The sequence below is a fragment of the Opisthocomus hoazin genome, chromosome 1, assembly GCF_030867145.1.
Source record: "Opisthocomus hoazin isolate bOpiHoa1 chromosome 1, bOpiHoa1.hap1, whole genome shotgun sequence".
NCBI classification, from domain to species: Eukaryota; Metazoa; Chordata; class Aves; order Opisthocomiformes; family Opisthocomidae; genus Opisthocomus; species Opisthocomus hoazin.
This window is the reverse complement of record NC_134414.1, coordinates 156769960-156789291: the sequence shown is the minus strand read 5'-3', so window position 1 is coordinate 156789291 and position 19332 is coordinate 156769960. Positions and strand designations below refer to the sequence as shown.

The following is a 19332-nucleotide window of genomic DNA, read 5'->3' as shown; positions in this document are numbered from 1 at the left end:
CCTTAAAAATTGCTCCCCCTTTCCCCCAGTCTGAATGTCATCTCACAGGAAGCCATCTGGGACAAGCATGCCAGCTCTTCTGCTGCAGCGATAGCAGTATTGTCCTCAAGTGCCTCAGGATGAGTCACATCAGTGCAAAAGTCCAATTATAGCAGAAGCCCCCCCAAAGCAGAAGTATCATTTCAGATAAATAAGACTGATGTAGCCAAACCGCTGGAATTCAGAATGTAATTCCGTCCCTTCATCACCTTTTACTCAAAAACCCTGGATCCCTTAAAGCACCCGTGCTAAATCCCCAGTCTGGTTATGACATTCCCAGCACAGATGTGGTAGTCTTAAGCCCAGTGTGTATGCATGTAGAGGAGTCAATTACTTTTTCTTGCTTATTATTTTAAAATACAGCCTTTTTAAACCTAGGATTTCTTACCACTTCAGAGCAGCGAATGAACAGTGCCATCCACTGTTTCTGTGCATAATCCACAACACTTTCCTAGGATAGTCTTAAATAAGATTTAACATAAAAATTAACGCTACATTTGAAACAGAGAAATGTAGATTGGTTAAAAGAAGTGAGTCAAAACATATTTTTAAGGAGTCAGGCTAAATAACAGAATGGCAACTCTAAAAGCAGATCACCAAAAAGGAGATTTTTCAAAATATCTCCTCACCTGTGGATGAGCAATTCTAACTTCATTACCTATATTGTTACTCATTTATCTTAAATCTAAATACTTCTCGAATCAAGTAGGCCATCTATTGCATTGTTGAGCACAAATTCTCTCTTCATCTTATGATAAGAATTACATTAATTCTCCAGTGTGGTCATCAACTCCCTAGAACGTGACCCTGATGAATGATACTGCTAAGAACAGGTGCCTTTAGAGATGTTTACTACACAAGAATTGATATTATGGTGTGAATGGGACCCTGCCTTCATGGACTGAACATGGCCAGTGCAAGACTATGTGCCCTTGAATGTCTTTGACAATGGAATCCAAACCTGATCTTTTAGATGTGTATTTTAGATGCTATTCATATAAAAAGATTCCAGACTCATCCCACCTACAGGGTTGCACAACTTGCTTTGCTAAACACAGATACTTGCACTTTTCAACAACGCCACAGTTGAATAATGCAAATATGCTCAATGTTCGCTATAACAGAAATCCTAAAAGTATTCTACCCACTTCTTCCTCTGCCTTGCCAGAACACAGCCTCAGTGTTCAGCATTTCACTAGACTGATCTCACAAGACCTATCTTGTGAGAGATGTCTAGGGGATATCTTGAGGTATCTTGTGAGACATATCTTGGGAGCTGGTCTTGTTTAGCCTGGAGAAGAGAAGACTGAGAGAGGATCTTATAAATGCTTATAAATATCTTGAGGGTGGGTGTCAAGAGGACGGGGCCAGACTGTCTTCAGTGGTGCTCAGTGAAAGGACGAGGGGCAATGGGCCCAAATTGAAGTGCAGGAAGTTCAGGCTGAACATGAGGAAGAACTTCTTTACGTCAAGGGTGACAGAGCACTGGAACAGGGTGTCCAGAGGGGTTGTGGATTCTCCTTCTCTGGAGATATTCAAAACCTGTCTGGATGCGGTCTTGTGCAGCCTGCTGTAGATGACCCTGCTTCGGCAGGGGGTTGGACTAGATGATTCCCAGAGGTCCCTTCCAACCCCTACCATTCTGTATTCCTGTGATTTTGCATCCTTATAAAGCAAAAGCAAAACAGCCATTGACCACAATGATGAATGCACTAAACCTGAACAGTTTACGTCTCATTGCTTTACTCCATATTATTTTCTTACAGGGAATGTTTAGAATTTCAAGTAAAGACCACTTTCCAATTCAAAGTGGCTGTAATTCCTGACTTTCTTATAGTACAGATCTCTCATTGACACAAATAATGGTAGAAATATTATTTAGAAAATTGTATAACTGCCAAGTCCCAGGTAATTCAAAGGATAATGACTTGTTCATGATCAATGACCACTGATTATATACTACAAAACACAGAGCTATAAAACTGACAGATGATGAAAGCATATCGCTATAACACACTGAGCTGGGAACATGACTTTCATGAACCCAATGTATAGCACCCAAAGTTTGCTCTAAGACATTTATAGAAAGAAAAATGCATAGAGTAGAATTGGTTTTACTGATCACGCTCATGCTCATTCATATTTCAGGATCAAAGATTATTTTCCAAAAGCCATTTCCTATTGATGCTGTTGTGTTTGCTCCTCACACACAATGACCAGCAGGACACTGGGTTGTAAGGGTCAGGCTGGAACTGATTTCTTTGATTTTCCTATTATGTTTTCAAAGGTAGTAAAGAATTCCACATCTTTCTGAAAGTCACTGGCTGTAAGCAGAGAAAACTAGAGCTCCTGAGAGAGTAGATTAGACCCAATTATAACCTGACTGAAATGTTACTGCAATAAAATGCCTAATACAATTCCCTCTTCTTTGGACACAGATATTTTGACCCCATGCTTGTAGCTCTTCTGACTCCCCACTTTGGGGACTCCGCTCGTATTGAAAATGAGATTTCATGCTGACAATATTAAATTTCAGTTCCTTGTTCTTTACAACAATAGTATACTGAGACATAACACAGCATTAATTTAATTAATTTTGTATTACATTGTGTTTGGAAATACTAAATAATGTTTGATGATGTCTTGGATCTCCAGCACATGAGTTGTTCCTTTGTAGAAAAGGCTTCTGTCACCCTTGAAATACTGAAATAACGTCCACCTCACAAGAGTTTCCATCATGGAATTGTTACAAAAATAAATAAGCGATTTAGAAACTGACTGCATGAGGAATGGGGCAGCTCGTCCACCGACCTTTTCTTTTCTATATGCTTAAGGCACACCACAATACTTAATGTGTCCAGCTATGTCTGTCATATTAAAAGACAGGAAGACAGATATGGTAAGAAAAGAAATTACATTAAAACTGTTACAACTCGCACATCATCAAGTTACTTTAGAAACTGTTGATCTGACAAAGCGGAATGGCACAGCTCTAGGACTTTTCCTGGATGACTTCTGTTAATAGTGCCAGTACACTGAAGATCGTAGGGCTGCAAAGCCTTATGAATATCATTCCAGTTTTCTGTGATTTTATCTGAAAGGATCTCCTCCACCTAACAACTGAATGAATTAGCAATGCAGGAAAGAAAAAAAAAGTGTCCCTGAGGTTAAACTATGATAGCGTTACCACATGAAAAAATGCACTAAAATGACAAGTCTAATATTGGAAGACCAACACTTACTGACAATGAACTACGTTAGCACTTACAGTCTTGTGAGCTGGAACAAGAAGAGCAGGCTTCTTTCTTTGGTTTGTTTCATTAAGCTATTCATGAACCATCTAATTTAAAATAAAGTTATGTTCAACTACAACAATTCTAGTGTACTAATTCCAAAGCATGATGCAACATCAGGCCCAAGATTTACCTTTGAAAATGTTTATTCTGAAAACTGACTGCAAAAAAGTGTAAAAATCACTTTATAGATCTGCTTCTTTAAGTGACTGAAGAGGCATGTCTGCTGACTGATAATAACGCAGAGCTTTTACTGCCTGTTTCCCCGTCAGTCCTGTAAGACAAACTCCAATGGGACTGAATGAATTGCAAGTGGCACTTAACTTAAGGCCTAATTTGAAGACAATGGGCTTGCACAAGGGAAAATCATGACAAAATCTGGCTTACTGAACCTGCTTTGGGATCTGTCTGTGGCACAAGGAGTTAGAATAAAAGTATTTTTCACTTGTGAATTGAGTACATTAAAAACAGAAGGTTCTGAGAAGAAACAAACACAGGATCGCATTTTGACAGAAAATCTCCGCATAATTGCAGCTCTGATCAAGCACTGTACTATGCAAAATTTCATGTGAAAGGAAGGCGGTGGAGATGTCCCTGGGGCTGTCTTGGCTGGCTGGGGGCCTAGGTTAGTTCCAGATCCTTGTTCTGCCCATTTCTGCTTTTAAGATTCTTTTGATCAAATAATTTCCTAGATGAATGATACAAATGAAGAGTTTTCTTGAAAAAAAGTTGTCCTCTTCCATTTGCACAACCTGTAATCTGCCTCTTCTGCAGGATGAGCCACGCTGAAGGAGGTGGCATCACCACTCAGGAACAAAACAAAAGGATTCCCGGGCACTCAGGCTTCCTTGCAGCTGCGTTTCATCAAGATCTGGGTACAAACCCAGCCTCAGAGTTCAGAACAGACCTACCCGTCAGCGCAGAATCGCTCTCCAAGGGTGAAATGGCAGCTGCCAGGCTCGCATGTGGCTACTGTGCCATCCCTGGTGGTATTTCATCCCAAGGCGACAATGTTCTGTGATGTTTAACATTTCCTTTACCTGCCTTCCCTCATGCTAGCATTTACTTCATTTGGGATGCTTATTTTAAATGACAAAAAGGGGCAGTTATCTGTGTACATCTCTAACATGAGCCTAACCAGCTTAACTTGTAAATCCAACTTTGCGTGCACATCAGTTGCGCATGTAGGCAGTCAGCGTTTGCGTTTTCCCCAGCACACTAATTTTACAACTACTCCACTTTGCCCCAGAATTTCAGCCAGACCATAATTCTCCTCAAAACCAGCTGGAAGGGCCTTGAGCTGCTGCATCAACTGTTGCTATTGCTGTGCCATCAGAGTGGAAAGCAGCCTGTTTCAGCTCCTAACTTCAAAGCGTTTCAAAGCAATGCACACCAACCATTCAGGGCTGTTCAATGGGACCTTCTTTCTCTGCATCTAGTATCTCTCGTGACACTACTGTGCTCCTTTGATAGCTCTCAAAAACACTGTCCAGACTACCTAAGACAAAGCTAAACATGGAGTTAGTCAGTTGATATACTCATGCAAACCTAAAAGAGAGTTGATACTGAAAATTATGAACAGCTTCTTAATATTAGGAGGTAGATTTGCAAATTACAGCTTAGTTTATTTCTTAGAATAATTCATTAAGCAAAAAAGTATTGACTTCTTTCTGTCAAAGGAAATGGGCTTGCTGCACGGAAGCACTGACTGTGGGTTTCAGCGTACAACTTCTCTGTACCTCTAGTGAATGATTCTAAAGGAAATTTTAAGACAACTGCAAATTCAGAAGGTGTCAAAGCTGTACCCAGGAAAATATGCAAAATCTGTGTAATATATAGCATATAGTTTGAAACAACGTATATTATAAAGAATAATAGATAAAACAAGAAAGAGCAAAATATCAGCAAAACAGATCTGACAACTGAAAGCTAAGAAGTACTAGTACTGTTCCTCCTTTGCTGTACATACATGTGTTAGCTAGTAGTTCTGCTGGAGTTTTCAAAAGCCTCCAGTAACCATGAGATTGCTTTCCAATTGGTGGTTCAGAAAAAAGCGTCTGGAAGTGCTGATTGTGATTACAACATTGCTGGAAAGAATGTGAACATACCAACTTAGATAAAATCTGTATGCAGAGTATTAGTTTTTTACCAAAACTCAATCCAGCATTTTGCCACAGCCATTATGAAAGAGGTTATGATTAAAGAATTAAAGGTAAATACTTACTAATGATTTTTTTTCTTCAACCAAGTCTAAAAATCCGTGGTAGTCCAGGTACCCAGCCTGTTCTAGATCAATTTTCTCAACTAAATCCTGGAAGCTTTTATCTTTCATTTGAAATATCAAGTTATGCAACAGACAATGAGGGTAATTTCTTGCGATCTTTCCATCTCCTTTCGAAGACAAAAAAAGAAAGCGTGCATGAAATAAAGCAAACATTTACTAAAGCAGTGCTGATTCCAACATGCCATTCTACACTGCGAGATTATCCCCATGTACAGTAACAGAGAGCGCTGTAGCTGTTTCAACAACCTGTGTACACTGAATCTAATACTTTTACTGCAGTTGCAGAGTATCAGCAATATTTACTGAATGGAAGACAAAAGTCCGTCAGGTGATGTCCATTACTGGATCCCAATACAGCTCTCAGCTTATTCATAGATAGCACAGGAGCCCACATTAATCATTGCTCACTCATCTGTGGCAGGACTTGCTCCATGATTAGCTTCAGAACAACAACTGAAAACTCCACTACACATTTTATTTTGAGCATAATTTTTTCTAGGACTGCAGTTTTCCCATGTGGTCCATGGCCATGATCGTCCAAAAGGCCAGAGTAAGCACAAACACTTCGGTCATGACAGAGCTTTCTGTTAAAGATGCAATGATAAGTACGTGGTGAGCCTTGAGAAATTCTGACTGTTGACAGTGGTGTGTTAATCCAAAACATTCAAGACCTACTGTCATTGGGCTTCCTCTTTCTTTTCTCCCGCTTCCTCTAAATCAGCTATGCTGCTAGGCTGTGTCTACTGGCTTTCTTGACCTGGCTACTTAGGGTCAGCTAGCTCTCAGGGAGAATCTTTATCCAGGGCCTGAAGCCCAGTCACATTGCCATGCCAAGGGATACTCATTTGGACTGTAAGGTAATAGGCAATGGGTGTGTCCATGCAACAGAATCAGGATATTTTTATTTTGCTACACCTTAAGGCATAGTTTTTCTCTCCATTCCCATGGCAAGTAATATCCATAAGTTATTTAGAAGAGTTTTAAATATGGGTTAATACTAACTCTTTTCTATGGCTGTCTACTGCATTTTATAATTTTAAATTTGTTCCTCAACTTTTACTTATTTTTAATTGTTTCTTTATTTTCTCTAAAGAAACCTGAGGAAAGATAATGGGGGGAAAGAATGAGTGGAATAAGGGCTTTGGAACAATAACAGAAAAATTAGGAGTAAATAGTTCCTTCAGTGATTCAGTTTTCCTGGCTAAGCACTAGACAAATATCTTTCTGTTCATAAAATTCACCCTAAGAAAATTCAGTTTCCCTTTAGTCCCCCGCAGAGATCCAGGGTGGCAGTAATAATATAGAGGATGAGCAATTATTTACTTCATCAGTCGGTCTGGGAAATACTTTAAAGTTTTGCAATCAAAAGATAATGGTCTTGTGAAACTACTATCTGGTATTTGAATTTTCTTTAGAGACTGTTGTCACTGCATTAAATCATATGGCAGCAAAACCTGATAATATACCTACCTCCCTCAGTAAGTAAGTAAGGGAGTCTTCCACTGAAGCTACAAAGACAGCTTGTACTTCATGAGAAACAATTGTGCTGAATGACTAGGTCTTACCCGTGAAGATGAAATATCTGTTACAACAAAAATAAATTACATTTTGTTCAAACATTAGATAATATGGGAAAGTTAAGACATATTACATCAGGATTTATTAAGCAGATTGCATTTTCTTGTTTGGTCACCTTGCAAGTTTAATTTTATTTATTCAGACTGATTTAATTTTACTGCCCAGATCATTATCTAAGTCAGTACAGCATCAGTGATGTGACTGGGGATGTACTGGTCTATTCCAACAAAAAAATCATGATGTTATGTATAAATATAAACCATTCTTACATGCATTTCTTTCACTGTGAGACCCTCTAGATTCTGGGGATTAAATAGCTCTTTCTTCAGCCTGTCTTTCCATCATCTTGAATTCCTCTGCCTTTGTTAACAATTTCATTCAGTAATGCTCCAGTTCAGTAAATGAATTAAAATCATGTAGTAAAGTGCCTTCCTGAAACATGGCCTGAATGCTGTAGGCATTATTATTATTATCTACTGCAATCTATGAAACTGATTTCTTTTCCTATAAATCGCTGGGTGAATTCTTTGTTTTGGTGGTCATATATATATATATGTACATAGATGAAATACTGCAGAGCTAAAAGGAACAGTTTTAATGTAATTACATTGGAAAGGAATTGTGATATATCATCTATATAAAACCATCTAATAAAAAATGCCAACACTACTTGTGAAGATATGCCCAGTGCTCCTTTTGCTTGTGTCAACCAGACTGAGAGCTTTAATTTTTTCAGTCTGTTCTTTGCTCATTCAATTCAGAAATACAGAGTTCACAATTTGAGAAGTGCAATATGTAGCAAATCAAAGTAATAAAAAAAACCTAGCCTGCCCACTAAAGGGATGATCACACCATCTGGTGTATGGGGCACACATATCATGACATTCCATCAAGACTGACAGAAAGGCATTTTAGCATAGTTCTGTGCATGGTGAGGGCCACAGAGCTGGTAAGGGTAGACAGTTCTTTATCAAAAGCTCGTGTCCCAGAACTAAACATGCAAAGGCAACCCAAGGTCTAGAAAAAGTTAGATGAAGTTACTTCTGAAACTGGAGTAACTACGCAACAGTAGGCTCAACATTGTCAGCGTCACACATACAGTCTACCTGTCGGATGACAAGCTGCAAACGTAAGCCTTTACAAATACACGATAGCACTCTCTGTTTACAATATGAGCTTATAATAATTACTGCACAGTTCTGATTCTCATTAACTTTACTTATCATACTGATTTTATCCCTTCATCAAAAGAGATCTGCCTTGTCTGTAATTTCTCCTGTGTGTGGAGGGACCATGGGGATGTATATTCGTTGCTAGGGGGTGTATCTGGACATACCCACTTATGACAGCTCCCATCTTTTCCAAAATGCTGTATCTCAGATTCAGGTGTAGCCTTATCCTGCACATATTAATGCCTATCTTTAATTTAAATGTCAAGCACAACCAATTGGTCTCCTTTAGCATGTAACGTTAAAATGGTATTAATGTTCTGTAGTATTTTTATAGTATTTTATATTTTCTGTGTAACGTTAAGACCATTAACTATGTTCCTTTAAATCTTTTACAATGCTGGGAACTTGGGTTAGGAGACTTTCCAGTACTACTTGAATTCCTTACTCTGAGATGAACAATCTCTTCTTAAAAGAGACTAGAATATAAACAATGAAATAATGCAGGTGAAAAATTACAACTTGATACTGCAATTCTAAATTTCTAAACTTGCAGGAGATGCAATAATACGACTCTGAAAGAACTACAATATCACAACTTCAAAGGACACAAATGCCAATGCTTTAGGACACCACACATGATCAAGAACAAGAACTATCAAAAAAATGTATTCCACATAATGGAATGTTTAAAGATAAGAATATATAGTAATAATAATTTTTAATTTAAAAAACCCTCAACTAATTTATACTGAATATTGCCCACTCACATTATTTTTAATGCTTTTTTGTTTCTATGCTTCAGAATATATGGAGAAACTCTTCTGAAAACATTCCAGGAGGCTAAAGTTTTATTATTAAATCCTTGGCATTGAAACACTTGTATAACTATTTTTTTCTAGGATCTGAGTTTTAAAGTAAATCACAAAATATTGCAGGATTCACAAAGGAACATCAAAGAGTGTTTCACTCATTCTTTTATAAAACATCAATGTAATTTAACATTTTAAAGTCAAATTTGTAGTATAATTACAACACATAGGGAACATCGCATTTCTAGCTTGCACATTAGAAAGCACAGCTACTAGGTTGAGACTTTGTTTTCAGAATATGAATTGACAGGTAGGGACCAGTAGCATTTTAGACTCCAACACATCAAGAACAGTAGAGAAAAAAAATCAGCTGGAAGAGAAAGGGAGCAGGCAGTTGCTTGTGTGCTGGGCAGCGATGTGATGAAGAATCAGAAGCATGCTGTATGAACCTGTTAAAAACTCTTAGATAAGAACATGAATGTATCTATGACCTAGAACAGAAGACATTCAAGTTTAAATCTACCTCTATCACCTGAAAAAAAAAGAGCAAGAAACTTACTGTTATTGACTCTAGGGCATGAGGAAATGTCTTTACTTGGTTTACATGGGTTTTTTGTAATAGCAGAAAACTCACTCCCAGAGTTACATAAATATTCAGGAATGTTACAAATTCACGCATGTTTAGACATTAATAATGAGCTCACTGGTGAGTGTTTGCTAAATGTTATTATGCAGACCTTAGTGTGAACAGGAAATATGACATCCAAGAAGACTTTTCTTGCGTTGATCACATAAGACAATGTTTTTCATAGCACTCCTTCTTCATTAAGCACCAAAGCCAGCAGCTATTGCATTTCATTTAACCAGTAAGGGAATCAACTTTTCTGGGAGGTACCACACTGGACGAGAGACTGTGGTAGGCAACGAGAGAAGGTGGTCCCCTGGGGCCCAGAGACAGCCCTAAGCAGGAGGAAGAGTGGGGAGAGGGAACACGGAGCCAGGTTTGGAGATGAAGCCTGCATAATCAGGACATATTGCCCAACACCGACGGTACCAGTCAACACGGCTATGTCAGCAGCTGCAAATTAACACATCTGGATCCCTCTCTTGGAAGCAGCGACCAACAGGGCTGTCCAGGACTCTGGCAGAGATAAAATGGGCCTTGGGACCCTGCCTGCTGTCCTGGGGCAGTCTGCTGCCCGAGGCAACGCTATACCTTACTTGTGCCCAGTGGCATGCCATTTTTTTTACTAAGAATTGAGAGCACTACGGATGCAAATGGCAGACATCAAACAAGTGTGATAGATAACAGAACCAGAGAACAGAAACCTTAAAATGGAATTCTAGACAATAACCCATTCTCAGGCAGGTCTGTTTCTAAATCAGGTCTTGCAGGGGCTGATTTTTAGCCCTGTGCTATACATCCTTTTTATGTACACACATACCTATATGTGTGTGTCTGTGTGTGTGCATAAACAGAATAAATACAGCTCTCTCTCTCTTTATATATATTTATACAAATATATAGATACACACGTGCATGAATAAACTGAAAAATACCCAAAAGCTTTGAAACATCAGATGACCATAGATAACTGAAAGACAAATGGAATGATAAAATGACAAAGAGAACAAACCACTGACACAGCATGATGGGGAAGAATAAACATAAGGAACGAATAAACTTTCTAATAAAATCCTACACTGAGAAATGGAGAAAATATGCCAGAATAGAAGTGGAACCAGTTATAAGAAGCAGTTACTCTTAAAGATTTGCAGGTCATAATACCTAATCAAAGTATCAATAAATTTCCAGTATCATGTAAGGCATAAGGGACTCAGGCAATCCTTGGATATAGAAACAGGGGAACACTTAGCAGCATCTGGAAAGTTATTTATTTTTCTGGTACCGGTGCAGCTTCTATGAAAGCACCTATTCTCATTTCTGCCATAACATTTCATGAAATATACAGAAAAACTAGCAGGGGTTCAAAGGCAGCCGCAGGGATGATTAAAGAACTGGCCAACATGTCTTCCAGTGAAATTGTAGGAGGTCAGTAATTTTTGTTTATCAGAGAGGTTGTTACAAATTATTTAGTCACAGGTTGTATATATCTATGTTAAAGAAACTTGAAAAGCAGGCTCTGGGTGCTGCTGTAACAGAAAACAGAGACTGGCAAACACCAGATTAGTTTGAAACAGATATGAGACACAAAAGTTTAGCTGTGAGAGTAATTAACTGGGTAACACCTAAAAATAATTGCTCTTACTTCCTGAAGCATAAGGAATGCCTGCATTAAGAAGGGAGAAGCATCTTGGATGTGTCTGCGCAGCTTCCGAAGAACAGTGTCACTGGAGAAAGCTTCGTCTCCTCTAGCTGGGTTTACTCTGCAAGAGGAAAAAAGGCAGTCTTTGCAATGCTTTCATGTCTCGCCCTCTTTTGCTCACTATGTTCTTCTCAGAGCAGGAAGAATAAATCACCTCATTAAGACTCGGGGTTTGACAGGATTCAAAATGAGAGTTGCACTTAGAGAAAGCATTGCCAAAAGATTTTTTTAACTGAATTTAATCAAGGGTGACCATTGAGTTGATACACTTCTCATTTTCAACAAATATGTATACCACAGGTTACTGACATAAAAAAGGAACTCCATGCTTCTGTTTTTTTCTCATAGGAATTGTCTGCCTGTTTTCAACAGTGCTCCGAGGATCCCGTAACTTTTCTAAAAATTGTTGCCAAGCAATTTTACCTGTGGCTTTCAGTCCAAATCTGATTTTTAATACAGAAAACAGTTTTAAAAGATTTTACAATAAAAACATGCTACATTCCAAGAAGAATTTTGAATTAGAACATCACAGCAGTGTGTGCAACATTCACAATTAGAGTAAGCTCGCGTAGCTTTTCTTTGTTACTAAACACGTAAACCGAGCCAACTTCTTTTCTCAATTCCAAATGTCTAGCTGTGGAAGAACTGGACCCCAAGCGAGAATTCATCTAACCAAACGTACACGCCTGCACCTGAGCGAGCCACTCTAAGTTCCCTTTATAGTCACTGGGGACCAACAGGCGCTTGCAGGACAGGATTCATCTCCTCCTAAAGCAGACATCTAAAACTGGTTAGATGAATCCTGCCCACTGTTTCTCTCCAGCGACTATAAAATGAAGTCTAGGAGGAGCAGTTCAGGCATAGACATTCACATTACAGACGTCTGGAATGAGACAGTATTTAATGCATCCCTTCTCATTACTTACACATAACAGCAGAGGAACTGACTAAGGGGAATAGTATGTTGGGGTTCTTTAAATGTTATGATGTTCATTGTATCCGAATTTGAAAACTTAGAAAATACTGGAATTGTTATACTATGTTAAAAATCCCGAGAAGTTAACTAGTATCATATTCCACGAATAATTACTTTAAAATCAAAAAGGATCTGATCCTATGACCCCCTAAACCATTGGCCTGTCTCCTGCTCAGTGTCAATGGTACTGCAGAAAGCTGCAATGAGCAGGGCTCAACGCACTCCTGCTTCAGATGGTGCTTTGTAGGCAGTTACACCCCTCACATATTATCAGAAACGTGTTGACTCGCTACTCTAGTCATCTCAGAAAAGCTTTTAAAACTCCTAATGCTCCTTAAAATGGTGGCAGATGGCGTTTAGAGCATTTGCTAATCCAGGATGCATAGGACAAAACTAAAAAATTACCAAATGCAGTCAGAGGTATGCAAGACTTCCTGGATCTTTTACAAAAAAACTCCAGTTTTTGGACTACCCAGCAGTTTCTCAGGCTCAGCCAACAAAGTTAAAAACCAAAAGTTCCAAGAATCTCAGCATTCAGGCCTTGGTCGACCACAACCTGACAGCACCCAGCACGTAAAGGGGTAGGGAGGGAACCTGATTTCTGACAGTGGTCCTGCTTGTGAGTAGCACGCATGCACGTGCCACTGCTCAGGGGCTGGAGGGCCGAGCATCTCGCATTGCACGACCAGCACAACTGCACCAGAGCCCAGCAGAAGGTCTGGGAAGGGCCAAGCACCAAAGGCTCAAGGTAAACGAAGACAGAGGCAGTGCTGGCATTCAGATTTCACCAGGGGAGCCATTTCATTCCCTGCAGGGAAGGGCTTTGCCAACAATACTATTGAGGGATGGGTTATTAAAAAAAGCTGTGGGAAGGATATATATTTCATATCTGATTATTGTCTTGGATAAATGCATATGAAACAAACAGTATGAAATAACAGATGATCTTTAAAATTAAGGCCAAGATAACAACTGTTATTTTGAGCCCCCAACTGAGATCCCTTCACACTGAAATGTCTATGGTCTACTGAATCACTCCAATCACACTGCAGAGAGCAATTCTGCACCGAAAATGAGCAACCAGCCAAACCTGCGTCAATCAGAGCAACAGTCCTCTCCGCTTCCACTTCCTTGCTCAGAAGCCCTACACTCGCCTCTCAGACTTCAGCAGTGACAATCGGCAAAACCCTGGGAACCGCAGGGAACGCAGGAAGACAGACTGATGCAGACGTGTAACGGTCTGGAGATACCAGCTGTGAGTTGTGGTGCCATTGCTCAGTCCACAAGGTTCAGTGGTTTTCCCCCATTCTGCAGACGGGTAATGGATCGTGAAGCTCTTGCAGTTCTGCCTGTGGCTGGCCAACACAGAGCTTTTCTCTTGCAGGTTTTATCATGGAAAGGGGTGAATCAGGCCCTCGCGGGGACAGGGAGGACGAACTCCTCAGCATTAAGTTTCATGGATCAGATTGAAGAAAGCCATATTTATACATAGCTAAGTCAGCGGGAATAAAAACAGAGGAAGGACTTTGCAGTATTTTATTAAGTTCAAAGCAATCCCTCTTCATATTTGTAATAGTTGCCTTCAGATTTCAAGCTGTCTTAGAAGGGCAATAAGTAGAATATTTAGATGACATAGGTAGAATAACGGAGGCATAGAAAGATCGTTCCACTCCAGGGTCAGAAAAAATACGCATCTTTTCTGAGTGGTAATCCAGCATTCTATCCACTATAGTAGGCCAGCTAATTTACTAAAGTAATAAAAACAAATTCTTCGTGACTTTTTGGAAGTATGCTTACAGTTATGTCCAAGCACAGAAGAGTATACTTCCAAAAGAATTGGCTGATTAGAGCTGTAACAACACGGATACCTGGTAAAACCACATGACATATCATGTCGTAGTACAAAATACTGCCCACTGGGAAGTTTTTAACCATCAGTGCCTTAGCATCTAATACTTTTATACAAATCAAGATTAAAGAAATTAAGCATGAAGCAACACAAAAAGTTTCAAACTACCTCTGCTGCTGAAAACTCTGCCTGTGTTTTTAACCGACACCATGTTCACCAAAGTCCTGACCAGCTGAGCACAATGATTTACCTCCTATCACAAATAAAAGTCACCACTTAGAATCCTGGCAGCCACCAGAAAAGAGTTTGAGAAGCCGGGCCCTCTGTCGGCAAAGCCTTCATATGCATGATTTGCTCCCAGCTGCCAACAAGAGCAGCCTTCCCTCACACCCCTCAGCCTGCGAAGGGACACGATCTGCAGCAAAGTTCCAAAATGGAACCAAGAAATTTCTCACGCCGGAATGCTGAAATACTGTGAAATTAATTCCTTCACTTTGTGCAACTCTTCTATAACCTCAAGTTCATGATGTTTTACTTCTGTGAAAGAATTTTCAAGAGTAGAAGTGATGGAATTCAGGGAATTTGGGACTCAGGTGAGTGATGTCCTTTGAATGAAGTGTACCTCAACGGTCCGCCTCTGCTGTATTTGATCTTGCTGCAGCGGGGACGTATACTGAGAGATGAGTGCGTGGGTAATCTGGTCCTAAACCAGTCAAGGATGAAATCCTAGCTGAAGTCTAAGGAAAAAGTGCATCAACTTCAAAGGGCCCTGAATTTTATACCAGGAGCCATGAGATGTAAATACCTCAAACAACCATAAAATGCTGTCATGTATTATTTCTCATAAACAGCTCCCTGGCACATCTCATGTCATATTATTTAAAAAGAATCTCTAAAACCCTGAAATCATATCCCTTGCCCGTCAATTACTATTACATTTATTATCAGTTACAATGAAGTTACTTCATTATCAGAATTAGAAGACTATGAGGAACTTTTGCTGTTGTTCCATTCACCCGGTGGATCTTTTGAATTACATTATCTGAGAAATATCACCTCAGAGATATGGCATACATAGGCTTGAACATTTCTGTTTACAGCATCATTAAAATGTCGCTATATTTTTCACATGCTAGAGAAAGCTCCAGTGGAAGAATACATGCAAAAATCTTTCCATTATGCAACTGCTCTTAAGAGCAAGATTTACTTTAATATTTAAACTAGCAAGTGAACATGATTTGAAAAAAAAAAAAAAAACTATAATAGCATTTTTTTGACAAAGTAATAGTTGATCATTGTTATATCACACTGTGGATGACTAGAAGCAAATCAGATTTATCTGCTGAATGCACAAAGCAATATGGTTACTGCAGACGACACTCTCATACAGCACCTGCTGCTGTAAAACGTGTATCTGCACCGAGCTCCTGCAGAGAACTGGTGCATACAAAGAAAAAAAATCATTCAGCCGATTATTCACATGGATGATTCTATTCTTCCACCAATTTAAGCAGATAAACTACAAACTGTGAATCATTAAGCAGTAGTGCATGATCTGGTTACTGACCTCCTCACATTGTACGATTTGGATGCCTTGTCCTGTTGTTGTAAGCTGAAGCAATATTTTGGAGTAAAAATTGTGTGTATGAGTTAAGCTGTTCTTCCTTTCTCTTTGACTGGCCATATGCCCTTGGCACTGCTGCCAACAAGTATAAAGTGTATACTGGCAGTTTTCTTCTCACAGTTTTTGGTTTCTGAGTACAAAAGATTAATCATGAGAGATCCTGGTCTAGGTTTAACCAAAAGCCACAAAAACATCCATTCCTATGATATTTTGACTTTAAAAAGCAAATACGTATTTAGGAAGCTAGTCAGCATAAGCTGAAGTGATCATGTCCAGAAATCGCATTTTGGAAAATGCCCTGTGGCCTAAACTCTGTCTGCTGACGTCCTTGCGGCCGGGCTGGAAAATGTTGTCTATCCATTGCTCTTCCATACACGATACTGCCCACAAGATGGTTGGAGTTCTGGTCATAACACAACAAAGATGCCTGGTTAAAGAAAAATAGTCCATTGACTTGAATCCAGTAGCTGGCATGATCTCTCAACTTTCACAGCAGTTCTAATGAAAATATTTACAATGTCAAAACCGAAGTTCAAAAGATTTTTTCCTTATTTTAGTTTAAATTCAAATTTCCAGGTATGAAATCGCTTTACTGTGCGGCACAGAAGTGTCCCTTCGGTTATGTTTTTCAGCGACTGACAATGAGCAGTGCAGAGTGAAAGCTTTCAGCATCAGCTCATTCATTCTCTTTAGTTTCACTTCTTCCTTTCTTTACCTCACCACACCAGCATATTTAAAAAGGAGAGGCTTGTAGATTCACACTGTCACCATGCAGATATGGTGCTAACAGTCGTGAAGCTGCTCTTCCAGGAAATTCACACCATCCCACATCACTAGTCATTTGAATGCAAGAGAGTAATGCTCCCTTTAGGAAATTAAATACAAATTTGTGAACAAACAGAAGTAAGAAAGCACTAACTTAAAGTTTCTACTCCATTAAACCTATATACCTTACTGCAAAAAACTTAGTTTTATGCTCAGCTATATCAGCTTTTACTTAGTGTGCCGTACATACTGCAACACAGGCACAAGTAAGATGAATTAATTATGGCAGTCAAAAAAAGAAATAATAAAGTTCTAAGGCAGCAGCACTAAAAAATGTCCCCTAAGAAAATATGATTCTTACCTATTCATTAGCTCTTGAAAAGTTTCATTTGGCAAGGAAATATAAAGCCATTTATGACTGACTTCAAGTAATCGAAAGACACAAATCCACTCCAGCTGACATCAATTGCTCTGAAGGCTTTTTCGGTGTCCTGATAGGCTGAACACAGCTGTAATGAATACAGTTTATAGTGTTTTGTTCAGAAAATCAGCTTCATGAAGCTTTTAAAACAGTGATGCATTTTTTACAAGACCTTTTCAAATGTTCTTCTCTGTGAACTGATCAAATAGGTTATCCTGGCATGCTCTGACCGTCAGATGTTTAATTGATAAGCTCACTACAAAACAGTATTCCCAATCACACACTCTCAAATGACAAGTCAGACACGTTTCTCAAATAACAACTCTGCCTCAAAATTCACAGCTAAAAATACTTGGAGGATCATCCTGCTTGATAACACCTGTCTTAACGTAACCTTAAGACCATTCTTGCATAACCTAGTATCAAGGTTCCCTTTATTTAAATGTTTTTTTAGCGCGAGGAATACCGGAAAATGTTAGCAGACATGGAATAGTTAACATAGCTGTTGTGTAAACATATCACACATTTCTCTGGTTATTTTTTTAATGCATGGGCTGTTGCAAAGGAGCTACCTGGATGCGTTTTTGCTTATGGGACTTGTAAAATGCCTGAAAGTTGACTTACTGCAGATTTTGATAAGGCTCATGAAACAATAGGAAAACTGGTTTGCTTTTCTGAAACGTTAGCTCACACTGAGTTGTTGAATACTGCATGCATCCCTGAGGCTTTTCTCCCTCCACCAGTTTTTGACAAGTACCCCATCTGCTTCTAAGCTGATTATTGTTCACTCAAAACTGCCAAAATCACAGGGTAAAGATAATGTAGAGAGAGACTTTAGAAAGCCCAAAATAAACATCACGGACTGAGAAAGCAGGCAAGGTGAGGGGTACTCTGCTTCCAACCCAAGCCTTGGCCTCCATATCAAAGATATACAAGATGAAAAAGGGTCGAGAGACTGAATGTCCCTGGAGCCTTGTTTGTCCCTCCTGTCCTGTCTTTTCAAGGAAGAGAAAGCACAGTTACAGGTCTGTGGAACCACTCCTTTTCTGAGCACATACCTGGAACTTCGTTTTCTGTGCTGTTCTCTTTAACTGTACTTCTGCCAGAATTCTTCAGAAATTCTTTATAATCAATCACAGTAGAGTCTCTAACACAAATATGATTCCACAGTCTAGAGAAAAAGAGGCATTTTTCAGACAACACAGCTATACTAGACCATACTTGTAGTGAACTGAAGAAATAGGAAATCTGTGAAATCTTCAGAAACACAATATGTAAAAGACTGTGAAAAACCAATAAGCAGTGAATTACTTCTTTCTGCCTTCCCACTACATTTTCCTCTGGTCTCTTTCCTCTGCTCAAGATTGCCTGTAGTACGTGAGTTGTCTGCATAACATCATTCAAATACTACACACAGTGCCATTTTCTTGGCCATCTACACAAACACGAAATTTAACATATCTGCACAAGAACATTCATTCTCTAATAACATAAGAATATTATGATATTCTTAAACAAATTCCAGTGTAACTTACGAAAAGCCATACCTAAACTCTGTAGCAAGTTGTCTGGATTTTATAGCAGGCTGGAAAATCTGCAGCAGCTTCATTTGGATTAAATGGGAATCACATTTTGCCATTACAACTCGTTTCCACATGGTATTAACTTCTACAGCTTGGAAATTAATCTTTGATTGCAAGCACTTGTTTTCTTGATATTTCCCCTGATTGACAGTGAAGTTGTTAACACTGTTTACACATCCCATCCTCAGATTGTATTCAAATGCTTGGAAAAAAAGAGCCATTTTCACCTTTCAGAATTACAGTTTGTTAGAGAATCCAGGACCAGTTCATCACAAGTTACTGTGGGATTTATCTCCAGTTCTCTTCAGAACACACTGCTGTGACTCATCCTCACATTTTGTCTTCCGAATCGCGAAACCTAGAAAGATGTAGTTTTTAAAATTAAAATTCTGTTGCATAAAGAGGATCTATAAAGTCTAAAACAGTACCGTTAGAACATCTTGTGTATCACAGGCAACCAAGTTTCTCTTGACTTCCTTTGCATTTAGCCTCATAATTAGTCTCTAAATACAGTAAAACTTATGCTTGATGAAAGCATGTCTGACAAAAATGCATCTAGTTAGTCCTGACGAATATTTTCCAAGGATTAATAACAGAAGAATTGATTGCCTC

The 19332-nt window shown here is 39.0% G+C and overlaps 1 protein-coding gene across 3 annotated transcripts in view; it reads right to left on the bottom strand.

The window, feature by feature from the left end:
* The window catches only part of EFCAB6 (EF-hand calcium binding domain 6), a 107258-nt gene that overhangs the window by 55968 nt on the left and 31958 nt on the right, over positions 1 to 19332 (bottom strand). For all 3 annotated transcript variants that reach the window (XM_075443308.1, XM_075443300.1, XM_075443314.1), the window contains 7 exons: positions 18685 to 19078; positions 18196 to 18308; positions 17078 to 17225; positions 15895 to 16378; positions 11446 to 11563; positions 7087 to 7198; positions 5557 to 5723 (listed from right to left, as the gene is read on the bottom strand). The gene's annotated coding sequence lies outside the window, so the exon portion shown is untranslated. The remainder of the gene's footprint in view (positions 1 to 5556; positions 5724 to 7086; positions 7199 to 11445; positions 11564 to 15894; positions 16379 to 17077; positions 17226 to 18195; positions 18309 to 18684; positions 19079 to 19332) is intronic.